This window comes from Herpailurus yagouaroundi, unplaced genomic scaffold (genome assembly GCF_014898765.1).
Source record: "Herpailurus yagouaroundi ecotype Mexico unplaced genomic scaffold, PumYag 161, whole genome shotgun sequence".
NCBI lineage: Eukaryota > Metazoa > Chordata > Mammalia > Carnivora > Felidae > Herpailurus > Herpailurus yagouaroundi.
Window position 1 is genome coordinate 14,080,209 of NW_024412402.1, and position 10,505 is coordinate 14,090,713.

The following is a 10,505-nucleotide window of genomic DNA, read 5'->3' on the forward strand; positions in this document are numbered from 1 at the left end:
TTTACAGTTACTCTTAGTCCTATGCACTGGACTTTTTTAATTTGGCTCCAAGATTATCCCTTCTTTTTTTTTTTTTTTTTAAGTTTATTTATTTTTTTTTTGAGAGAGAGAGAGAAAGGGAGAGAGAACGAGCGGGAGAGGGGCAAAGAGGGAGAGAGAGAGGGACAATCCCAAGCAGGCTCCACACGTGCAGAGCCCAACATGGGGCTCAATCTCCCAAACCATGAGATCACAAACCTGAGCCAAAACCAAGAGTTGGACACTTAACCGAATGAGCCACCCAGGCACCCCTATCCCTTCTTCTTTAACTGTAAGTACTTACCCAGGACCGAAGCCTTTCCATGGTAGTGTCATGCCATACGTTTCTAAAAATGGAGTGACTCAAGTTGGCACCTCTACACTGAGGCTCTGAGGTTCCTTCAGGCTCTGAGGTGGGTGCTGAGATTACCTGTCTGGCCAGCAGGCGAGATGAAGTGGGCTCCTCTTCCCCAGAGTTGGACGGTTACGGGTAGACTGGGTTCCAATTGTGAAAACCCACCAGCCTCCCATCCCCGCCATCTTGTTTTCCTACTGACATCACAGAAGCCCCTTCTACACCACACACTGTGGAAAAAAGAGAGGTTCCTGGACTGTCTGGAGTTTATAGACATGAACTCCATTAGCCAGCCTCACAGCAAACTGCTATTCTAACGCCCAGCCCAGGGTATATTATAATTGATGATAACACATGTGTAGATAGTTGATTTTATTCTCTCCAAAGAGTGACAGAGAAGCTGCATGCACGTTGGGGTGGGGTTGGAGGCTAGTATATGAGATGAATGGTTTACCCTTCTTCCCAAGGCTTTATCATACCTCAGACGGACTGACGGTAGGCATGAATCATACGAGTGGATGTTTCGAGGCCTGCATGTTTGGTTCAGCTCTGACTCGTCCCCTTAGTGGCTTTCTAAGTGTTTGGGCAAATTTTGGCCCTCATGCCACTTACTGCCCAGCTTCCACTCCTCAGTGGGTGATCCTGGTAACATATCGTGGCCCCTGCACTCCTGAGGTATCATGGAATCCCAGCGGAACCTAGAAGCAGACACCCTGGACTTGAATCCTGTATTTGCTATTGATTAGCCACGTGACCTCAGCGAGGCAACAGGCTGGCCCATGAGCCAGCATTTCTTCAAGCATGCACGGAAAAGAACAATACCTCCTTCTTAGCTTTGTTCTGGAAATGAAATAAAATAACGTATACGAAAAAGATCTTGAAAACTTTTCTTTCTTAGTTTTTTTTTAGTCTTTATTTGGAGACAGAGAGAGACAGAGGTGAGCAGGGAAGAAAAGACACAGAATCCAAAGGAGGCTCCAGGCCCTGAGCTGTCAGCACAGAGCCCGACGCGGGGTTCGAACTCACCAACCGTGAGATCGTGACCTGGGCCGAAGTCGGACGCTTAACCGACGGAGCCACCCAGGCGCCCCGATCTTGAAAACGTTAAAGTGCTCTTCAGATATGACCTCTCCACTCACTCAACAAATGTGAGTCCCCATCCAGGCCAACATGAGAAATAATCTACATCCTTCCTTGCGGAAGGTTATCACCAGTTTTTCTTAAGAAGACAGAAGTTGTCTCCACGGGGGGCAACAACGAAGTGGACATTCGAATAGTGATCTGATAAAATCAGACCACGGAAAGGGTCACCGGGTGCATCGTGGGCATGGAGGGGAAGGGGGGGGGGCTTATGTTCAAGTGGTTCGATTTAATATCTCACATGTCGGTCTATGCGATCCCAGTTCCAGGGACTGAGACACGGATGCCCTGTTGTTGAAAAATCCCATGAAGAAGAGAATATGACTTCGCTGGTCGCCTCCCTGACCCCAGTAGCAGTTTTCCATCATTTCATTAAAAAAGAAAAAAAAAAAAAAACAACCCCGACCACATACTGCTCAATATGGTGACTGGCTCCTGGACAGTCAAGACGTTATTTTCTTTTTTTTTTTTTTTTTTTTTTTTAATTTTTTTTTTCAACGTTTATTTATTTTTGGGACAGAGAGAGACAGAGCATGAACGGGGGAGGGGCAGAGAGAAAGGGAGACACAGAATCGGAAACAGGCTCCAGGCTCCGAGCCTGACGCGGGGCTCGAACTCACGGACCGCGAGATCGTGACCTGGCTGAAGTCGGACGCTTAACCGACTGCGCCACCCAGGCGCCCCAAGACGTTATTTTCAAACACATTCTTTCGTTGCTTTTTCATCCCCATGGGGCCCTGCTCTAATTCCTGGCCTCCTGAAACCCCGTGGTTGGGCTTCCATCCTGCCGAGCAGATTTTCAAACAAAGTCCCCTTGCTGGGTGCACAGAACTGCCCTCCAGAGCCGCCGGCAGGCCTGTCGGGGGCTCCAATGCTGAATTCACTTCCCACATCTTGGACACATCACTCTCTCCCCACTCCCCCCCCTCCCCTCCCCCCCCCCTTCATTCCTAAATCCTACAGCCATGACAGAAATAAATTAGCCAGAGGTACAGGTCACACCTTGGAGAGCAGTAAACGTTCTGTGGGAAATCAATAGAGAAGATGGGATTCTCAAACAGCTGAAGCAGAAGGAATGATGCATTGATGGCTATACATAAACCAAACAAAGGAGCCTGAGAACAGCCTTCCAGGGAGGGGCCGGTGCACTCCGGGTTCATTTATTCCAACACCTGAACCCGAGAGAGCACCGCAGAAAAGATGTTCCCCAGACACCTCTGCTCCTGGAGCTTCCCCCCCCACCCAACCCCCACCCCGGGAGGGGTAAATGTTGCTATGCGAAGATTTGTGAAAATTAAAAATGATGTTCAGATTGTGGATGCTAATGCTGCCCCCCAGCACTCCCCCCGCCCCCGCCCCCCGGAAGCCCCCTGGGAGGGTCCGAAGCTGTGTGTGTGAGACATACATCTGGTTCCAGAAAAACTTCCCTCTATGGCTGCTGACAGCAAAGGCAGGGAAGGATGGTTTTACACAGTTAACTGAGGCAACGTAACGCCTAAAGCCCGAAGTGTGATGAAACAGAATAAGCTTCAGGCTCTCACTTAGACCCGGGGTTCTAGTCCCGGCCTCGCCACTCTGCAGCCAAAGGACCTTGGGAAGGCTCCCTTTAGAAAAAGGACCTAGAGGCAATTGGGAGGGTTGAAAGGACGGTATCCATAAACACGTGGTAGAAAATAGGGGCTCACTGCATGCTCCTTGCTTTCTTTCCCCTCCTCTACCTGATTATGAGTAGCTGTTTAATTTCTGTTTAATTTCTGTCCACAGTTTTACTCACCACAGACCTTTCACAGAGGTAGCCTCTGGTAAAAATGTAACCCAATAGGAAATTCAAGGTCTAGCAAAAAGAGGTGCCCCATGAGCTTTCGGTACCCCCACATCTGTATCAGCGCCTAAATGCCACCCCCAAATGAATGATCTAAAGTAGCATCCTTGCTGTGTGAACAGTGCCCAAGAAACCCCGCCCCTAAGAACCTCACACATAGAAATTCTGGAAATTGGGGGCGCCTGGGTGGCTCAGTCGGTTAAGGGTCCGACTTCAGCTCAGGTCACGATCTCGGGGTCCGTGAGTTCGAGTCCCACGTCAGGCTCTGGGCTGACAGCTCAGAGCCTGGAGCTTGTTTCCGATTCTGTGTCTCCCTCTCTCTCTGACCCTCCCCCATTCATGCTCTGTCTCTCTCTGTCTCAAAAATAAATAAACGTTAAAAAATAATAATAATAAAAAAAAAATTCTGGAAATTGCATTTCTCTGTACCAAGAGCCCTCTTTTTTTCTCCTGTGTCCTTTTTTTTCCCCCCACTTCCACGAAGTGTGTTTGCTGAGTGATTTAGTTCTCTTTTCCTCCTCAGTTTGAGCCTCATCTTCCTCTCCCACCAGCTGAATTTCAGTAATGAAACAAATACTTCCAGTAGGTAAGCCCCTACAAACTATCTACTACACTGACTGTTTACATTCTCAGTGGTTTTTGGCTTTAATTGTGATAGAATATACATACTATAAAATTTACCATCCTTGGGGCGCCTGGGTGGCGCAGTCGGTTAAGCGTCCGACTTCAGCCAGGTCACGATCTCGCGGTCCGTGAGTTCGAGCCCCGCGTCGGGCTCTGGGCTGATGGCTCGGAGCCTGGAGCCTGTTTCCGATTCTGTGTCTCCCTCTCTCTCTGCCCCTCCCCCGTTCATGCTCTGTCTCTCTCTGTCCCAAAAATAAATAAACATTGAAAAAAAATTATAAAAAAAAAAAAAAATTTACCATCCTTGCTCATTTTAAAATATGCAGTCCGGTGACATTAAGTACATTCACATTTTGTGCCACCATTGCCAGCACCCATACCCAGAACATTCTCATCCTCCCAAACTCAAACTCTGTACCCATTAAAAGAATAACTCCCCATTTCCCTGCCCCCAGCCCCTGGCATCCACCCTTCGACTTTCTGTCTCTGTGAATTCCACTACTTTGGTACGTCATATAAGTGGAATCTTACAGTAACTGTGTGCGTGTGCCTGGTTTGTTTCACAACGCGTAATGTCCTCAAGGTTCATCCATGTTGTGGCACATGCGAGAATTCCTTTCCTTTTTAAGGCTGAATAATATTCCACAAACAAATACGCCACGTTTTGTTTATCCATTCGACCACTGAAACACCCTTGGGTTGCCTCCATCATTTGGCTACGGTGAATAATGCAGCCATGAACATGGGTGTTCAAATCTCTCTTTGAGACCCTGCTTTCAATTATTGTGGGTCAGAAGTGGAATTGATAGATCACAGGTAATGCCATGTTTACCTTTGTGAGGAACCGCCATATTGTTTTCCACAGCAGCCATACTATTTTACATTCTCACCGACAGGGTACGGGGTTCCAATTTTTCCACATCCTCACCAACTCTTGTTATTTTCTTTTAAGTAGCCGTCCTAAAGGGGCGGGGTGGGGGGGGCGGTTCTCCCAACTTCTCAGGGAGTATGTGGAAATAGACGTGTGTCAACAATTCGTTTGGTACCCTTGGTTTGTTACCCATTTCTCAGGGCATCTGGGAACTTCCTATGGTTGATCCAATTCTGCTCTGGCTACATTTTTCTGTCTGGTTCCCCTGTCTTTTCAAAGACGTCCACCTTCCAATAATCTGGCAAATACAAAGTCAACTTGGGCAAAGAAAGAAAAAAGAGTTTCCAATATTCTGATGTAAACCAGTTTGCCCAGCACTGCCCGCAAGACCACCTCCCATCTAAGTAAGTGAAGGAGAAGCCTTGTTTTAGAACAGAAAAGCAGAAAGCACGAGAACTCTCAGGTAGCAGCTGAGGGGGGAGGAATAACCACAGGTAAAGCAGGCCACATGTTCAAAACTCACTTTAATGGTGATCCCACCTGAGGCAGTTCTCACTCGTCTTCCAGTCCTCAGGTGTGAAAACTGAGGTACAGGGGAGTGAAATTAATTTACTCGAAGTCACACAGCTTGGAAACTCCAGAGCCAGAACCCAAATCCCAGGCATTTCATTCCAAATTCTGTTTTTAAGTTACAGGATACTGCCTGATAATTACAGGGATTTTTCGACTGCTGAAGCTGCAAAATTTGTAAGGCCTGATTTGTGGGGGAACAAAAAGAGAATTTCGATGTGTTGTTCAAGTGGAGTGGCTCCCCCAAAGGCAGGTGGTGTGCAAAGAGCTAATTAAGCACTAACTCTCTCTGGGAACGGACTTGCCCAACTCTGGACAATACACGGTGGTGGATCCCAGATTGAGTCAAGGCCGGCATCTCCCATCGAAGGAACTCGCGGAAATACTACTCAACAGCCGAGAGGCTATCGGACCACCACTGCCTTTTTCCACCTAAAAACGCTTCCCAGACGTCTTCCTAATTCTACATGGTGTTGTATGCTCAGTTGGCCGATCCGGTGAACTCTCTTTGCCTCCGTGGCCATATACCCTCTCCCCTCCCAGAAGATTTCCTCCTCTTTAAACTCCCCAGGGATACCGTGAACTTAAAGAAGCTAAGGTTGGGAAAGCATCAAACCTAGTGGAGGATACATAATAGATGCTCAAGAAACCAACACCCACCTACAGTCCCCAACCCCCCACGGTGACCTTCCCTTCCCAGCATGGACAAGCGACCCGAGGGTCGTGGCAAGGCACCGAAACTCTAAAGCATTTAAGGATGTTAAATAGACATTTAAAATCTTGATTCGTCAGCCACAGTCCCTGAAATCGGCTTCATACTCGGGTACCATCACACCTGTTTTGACGGTTTGCCCTTCAACTCCTATGTACCATTTGTTCCGGCGAGTGCTCTGCCCTCTGGTTTTGCGGGGCTGTGACATGCACTGACAGCCCTCTATGGGGGGCGGGGGGGGACCTCAATTACAAAGCTCTGATTTGGTCAGAAGTGCACCCTGGAGCTGTCTCTGTCTAAGGGGATCTTTCTAACATCATGCCACGTGTAAGCTCAGACACTCCATCAACCTCAAAGGCCCGTCATTGCTGGTCAGAAGGGCCAAGAAATACAAAATCGTGGCAGTTCTACAGCCTGTGTGCCCCCATTTGCTTTTCCATGCCAACTGGATCTAGGAGCCCGGAATAACCCCTGGCTAGCCACTCTTCCCTTCAGAGAGACATCTCACACGCCAACAGTCTGCTCAGCAGCAAGCGAAGGCCACCAGAGATGACTCAATTTGACTCAACGGTCCGGTCCTGCTCACCCCAGACACGTCCGCCTGGATAACCTCCTGCCAGCCTCTCCCTGGGCAGAGACGAAGAGCACCGCTTTTGCCCTCACTACCTCCCTGCCAGTCAGCACCGTTTTTGTATTTTCAATAACAACGCCTTAAGCGCTATTCACAGGTTGATGGTCACTCGCTTAGCACAACTGCCCTGAGAATCCGGGAGTTGAGCTGAAGAGCTGATTGGGGTTCACACTAAGAGTAACCTGCACTCACCTCGGGTGACACGGAACACAAAAAAACGACAGGCGTCACTATTCGGAACACCATGGGGTTCGCCGCGCAAAGCACCATGCTGAATATTTTACAGACGGCATCTCACAGAATCCACCCAGCACCCCATGCTACCTACAAGGAAAACGAGACGCAGAGAAAGCCAGCGAAGCCTGTGTGCTTGGTCACGATTCCATATGGCACGCACGTCGGGGTCCTACAGCTAGGATGCAGAGCCAGCTTCCCAGCTCCCTAAGTGTGATTGTGGGTGACATCCATAACTCTTCCAGCCCGGGTTTTCCCCTGCATCGTGGGACAAACAGTACATAAAGCCCCTGACACACTTTCCCCCTTCATGAACCATGAGACTACTCATACGTACCCTCCGTACGTCCGTAACCCCTACGTAGATTCAAATTCCAAACCCTCAGTTGGGCAGCCTGGAGCTCATCCAGCCTCTGACCGGGGGGCATCAAGTCAACCAGTCTCTCGGTTTTGTCTTTCGGCACATGAAGATGTCAACACCGGTCCAGTCGATTTTAACAGGTGGCGTCAAAGATAAAAGGACAGACGAGAAAGTTCCCTGAAAGGTCTGAAGAGCTTCTCAAATTTAAGAAACCATTATACTAACAGATTCAGTTGGAGAGGCTGTGGCACAAAATAACTGTCATTGTCCAAACCCTCCAAGTGAATGGGGAAACTGAGTTCAAGATGCAGAAACGCATCTCAAATCATTCCCGTGAGGGCGCAGGTGAAGTCCTAAACGGGAGCTTAAAGGCTCTGTGTGCTGGGTCTGACTCTGCTTTGGACGACCCGCTGCGCTTCGCTACAAAATATGGATACGATACTTGCCTGCCCCAAGCCCCGTGGGTAGGGTGTGGGCAGGTCACAAAAACACTCCGAAAACTCTAGGCAAGAAAACCTCTGGGAAGTCCATTCTATGCATTTTTAAAACTGTGACGTCAGCCTTTTCTTCTCCCACCCACTTTCCCTTGTCACAATCCAAATTTTATCCAGATGCGAACAGAAAGAGGCCTTCGGGTTTCCTTTGTGCCTGGAAAAGGTTTCAGTGCCATTTTTCGAGACATGGGTCATGAAGGCGGAACAGCATTGGAGAGGGGGTGCATTGATAGGAAAGGGGAATCGGAGAAAAGAATGCTCCAGAATGTGTGCCTCCTCTTTTTCTATACAGACAGAGCCAAGGCAGCGAAAGGGTCCCTGACTCCAGACAAATGCCCTTGGCCGTGGAAAGCCTTCCAAGCTGCGCTGTCCCAGAGCCCAGACGGCACGCATGCGCGCGCGCGCGCGCGCGCGCGCACACACACACACACACACACACACACACTCTCTCTCTCTCTCTCTCTCTCTCTCTCTCTCTCTCTCTCTCACGGAGAACTGTGCTCTCCCATCCCCGAAAGGATTTGTTGTTTCCATTAAACTTATCAAGATCTGTGCCACATGTTAGGGAAGAAAGGAAAAACCAAAACAAGCCTGAATGACTGTGGCTATCTCCCTGGGGATCCATCTATAACAGATAAACCACCACCTATGTGTGGGAGCCGCTATTACTTATGAAAACCAGAGGCAGGTGCAGAATTGCAGCAATTCGTACTAAATCAAAGCTCTGGGAGCAGAAGGAAGTGGATTTAGATGCATCCACTTAGCTTCTCTTCTTAGGTCTAAATCACAGGACGGGGAGCAGATCACAGGCCTGGCGGGGTCTGGCCTCTTCTTCCTCGTCTCCCCTGAGGCCCCTTCCCACTTTGCTCACGGCTTCAGCTGCCCAGTAAGAACAGATGGACAGAAGTTAAAAAAGGGCAAGGTCAGCTCATCAGTGAAGTCCTATTTCACACCCTGCCCCACCTCTATCATCCCTTTCGCCCACATAAAAATGGAGAATGACGGGCAGGGGGCTGCTCGCTCTGATTCCGTCTGGAGCTATGGTATTTTCATTTACAGCCCCTGAATAGCTAGCTGGTCAGTCCGATTTACCCATCGATAATATGTGATGCTTTGTAATCCAGCAAATATTTAATCCCTGGCTGGTCAATAATCCTCGCCTGGCTGTTCTTATTTTGAAAAGAAAGAAATCCCCTCTTACTCTTAAAAGTCTTGAATAAAACTGAACTGCTTAGCCCCGGATGCACCGTTCCTTCAAGAGGCCATGTGGCTTCATAACCTCAGCCCCCAGATGCTTTAAAGGGGCCGCCCTCGCTAACCTGCTTCGTTCTGAGACCCTAACATCTCTCCAATCTGAGTTTTCTGTGCTATCACAATTGATATAGAAGACAGCACACTTCAAAGTCTGATCTACTTTCTGTTAATCCGAAAGTAAAATTATTAATCTAAACTAAACCAGGGAGTATATAGCATGCAATATTTTTTGCATTCACTGCTTACTATTCACCAAGAAGGTCTTGATTTAATTTCTGCATTACAAACCTTGTTTCTGCCTTCCTCCAGTACTGTTTCCCTCCAAAACTACATTTTTAAAAAGAAAACTCTACTCCTACACGGATTCTAAAAACACTGTAGCCCTTTCTCAGAGTTACAGCTGAACACCGTGAGAAATTCACATTACACACAGAGAGAGAGGACTCTCCTCTCCAGAAGGGGCTCACAACGCCGCCTCAGAGCCCACCAAAAGTTCCAAAAACAACAGCAGCAAAAAACAAACTCTCTTTCATCTTTGGCAGTCACAAAAGCAGTAACTTTCACCAAACTAACCCGCGCCAAGAATTAATGTAACACAGAACACATCCACAGTCAGACCATTATGGCTACATCAGCTTACCACAATATTTGTTTGAAAAACACATAATTTGTGGCAGAGAGAGAGAACTTCTAATACGAAAAGAGGCCCTTTCAAATGCAAATTAACCCAAAGACATATTTTCCCTGGGTTTGGAAAATCACTCCAACATATGAAAAACATACTCTTTGTGTGAAAAAAAAAAATTGGTGTATACCCACTCAGTTGAAAAGGCAATTAAATTTGCTGTAGATTACCTTCACAGTTGAGAAAAGTTAACTCCTGGTTCCATGAGTCCTTAAGGACTTTATTAGCATTCACTGACCTAAGCAGTCTTCAGTTCCCAGGTAGCAAAGTTTCTTTTCTTCGCCACTGAAACGCTCAAGTGGACACTGAAGGACATTGTATTACTGAACTGATCAGAAATGAATATTGTTTCCAATCTTCTGCCAGAAAGAAAGAAAGAAAGAAAGAAAGAAAGAAAGAAAGAAAGAAAGAGAAAGAAAAGAAAAAGAAGCAAGGAAAAGAAAGAAAGAGAAGGAAAGAAAGAAAAAGGAAGGAAGGAAGGAAAGAAAGAAAGAAAAAGAAGGAAAGAAAGAAAGAAAAGGCAAAATGCAGTCTAATCGAGCATTCTTTCTGGTGGAAAAAAAAAAAAAGTAAATCCAGTATTCTGGAACGAGTTCAAACATAGCTTGACAAGCTACAGGAGAATTTACACTGAGCATGCTTAGCCCCGCACGGCTTGCATGAGACACTCTTAATGAATATTACTTCCTTCCCACTGGCTATTCCTGCTGGAAGTCCACACCCACTCCTCTTTC

General features: G+C 47.5%; 1 long non-coding RNA gene across 1 annotated transcript in view; it reads right to left on the minus strand.

The window, feature by feature from the left end:
* LOC121035549 (uncharacterized) overlaps nt 1–10,189 on the minus strand; it is a 92,303-nt gene extending 82,114 nt beyond the window's left edge. Inside the window, exon 1 of the long non-coding RNA XR_005792949.1 lies at nt 9,942–10,189. This is a non-coding gene — a long non-coding RNA (uncharacterized LOC121035549). The remainder of the gene's footprint in view (nt 1–9,941) is intronic.
* Between the last annotated feature and the right edge of the window lie 316 nt (nt 10,190–10,505).